Genomic DNA, 2,463 nt, shown 5'->3' on the forward strand with positions numbered 1-2,463 from the left:
AGAAAGGGTGGATGCCCCGGTGCTCGGGAACGTGGATTCCCTTGTGCAGAGCGTGTTAGCCCCCAGATCGTCCTTTTACCATCCGAGCACTTCCCGGGGGCTAGGTGGTCCCGACCACTCATGCCCGAGCGGTAGGATTACCCGAGAACCCCAGAGGCTTGGCAACGCCCTGGGTACTCGGGTTGCATGGTTCTCGAGCATTTCTCTACAAGCTCAAATAGGAAAGGTTTCTTTGCTTGGTGCGCTCTATTGGTGTGGTAGTCATTATAGCTTGCTCTTGCTTCTGACCCGCGACGTCTCGAATGCCTGGACCGGCGAAGTGCACAGACGGAGATACGACCAAGAGGTCCCATGGTTCGGTGGTGTACGGATCGGGACTAACCAGGCCGAGCACCGACAGCCCACCCCCGGGAACTAGGTGATCCCAACCACTCATGCTCGAGTGGTAGAACCACCCGAGAACCCCAGAGGCTCGGTAGTGCTAAGGGTATTGCCACAGCAGCTGGGCACCACAGCCTACCACAACGGACTTAGGTCAGCGATCGCCGCCTGTGCCCCATACCGATTGGCATCCGTTTTTTGTCAGCGGGAAAATGAGAGAGAGCATATTTTTTGCGCGCGAGTCGAGCATCTCACCAAGCAAATTAACACATGGGTTCCAGAGGAAAACTCGGAACAAGAGCAAAATAGGCGTATATACAGATGTGACGAATTTAAATAGCAAGTGATAACTTACGCTGTTGGTATCATCCCCCGGCCAACTTGGGCAAGGGAAAGACCCCTGGCCTAGTTGGCCCGAGCACAGACACACTTACCTATGGATAAAATTTGCAAAGGTGCTCAATGTTCCATGCATTCGGGAGAGGCTGCCCATCCTCTGTGGCCAATTGAAACGAGCCTTGTCATAGGTCACGACGAAGGGGCCTTCCCACATGGGGGAGAGCTTGTTCTTTCCTTCGCACGTCTGAGCGCGTCGGAGAACCAAATCCCCAACCTCGAGCGACCGGGTCCGGATATGGCGCTGATGGTAGCGCCTCAATGGTTGAGCGAAATCTAATTTTTGCACAGTGAAAAGCGAAAATTAGATTTTCGCTATTTCAAGGCGTGAAAAATTGAATTTTTGCTCATTGAAACAGCGAAAATACTTTCTATGATTGAAAGAGTGAAAATTCAATTTTTCGCGGGACCGTTATGCGAAAACTGAAGTTTTCGCCATTTCACTGAGTGAAAATTGTGGGATAAACAGTAACCAAAAGATTCCAATTTTTCTCATTTGCTATTTCTCTATTTGGACAGTGGGGTTGCCATGCTCCAAAATTCATGAAACTTTTTCTGTAGGTCCTATAAGTCATGATGAATCCATTTTAAAAAGATTAACCTCAATACTATGTTTCAAAATATAAAAAAAAACTCCAAAGAGAGCTACTTTTAGAACTTCTAGAAATTTTTAAGGCCTCAAAAAATTCCCAAAAATCTGGAAAATTCACTAATATTCCTCTAATGTGGAGTAATAATTTCTAAAATTATTTTCAACCCAAGGTTACTTGGTGAAAAAGTGTGTTCCTTTGCATTGCTCCATTTATATGCATTTTTATCATTTCATGTGATATTCTCTTTTTAATTCAATTTGAATTCAAACATGCACAAATTCATCCAAACTCTTGTGGAATACATATAAATATGAATGTGCACAATTTGGGGGTGTGACATTGAATAAATTGTCAATCGGACAAGTACCTGCACAAAATTACATCGAATGAAAAGAGTTGCACGTAGAGAATTGGAGGCCAAGTTTATAGCTTCAAGTGATAGATAGAATTTATGTCCAATCAAGCACAAACTCTTGTATAGGTAGAATTTAGAGATATAGTTGTATCCGGTTTAAACTCCTTGTAACCTGTCTATATATTTGCATGGAGGCCTCGTGAATAGGCTTAAGGTGAAATCATTTGTTTCGCACAATTCATGTATAAAGTTCATTTAGGTTTATCCAAAGTCAATCTTTTTTTTATCTTTGACCATCAATAGGTAAAAATTATCTACTGGGGTTGGGGGCAGAGGAGGAGGTGCTTCTCTCTCAGTCGCCAGTGACTTGGGATAGATGACTAAGGGATCCAAGGGGAGGCGATTGATAATTGTTCTGGCATGTAGGCGCGCCGCTGATGCAGTGGAGGGGAGCATCATCGGCAAGAGCAGGAGGAGGAGAGTCGCGATAGTGGGTGTCGTGGAGGTCTTGTATTGCCCGGCAATTGCTGTAGCTAGCTACATGTGCCTGATCAAGCTTCATTCTTGATTGGTTCTTGTGTTGCAAGGATACTTGCATACATGGGCCTATATCTATATATAGTAGCAGGTGACTCTCTAGATGCCTCAAGAGAAGAGTGATTATATTATTGCTTAATGTTGCATGGATTAATTTGGCAGCACCAACTCTCAAAAGATTTGATCATTTGCTATGTGATA

Source organism: Phragmites australis, chromosome 17, assembly GCF_958298935.1.
Source record: "Phragmites australis chromosome 17, lpPhrAust1.1, whole genome shotgun sequence".
Lineage (NCBI taxonomy): Eukaryota > Viridiplantae > Streptophyta > Magnoliopsida > Poales > Poaceae > Phragmites > Phragmites australis.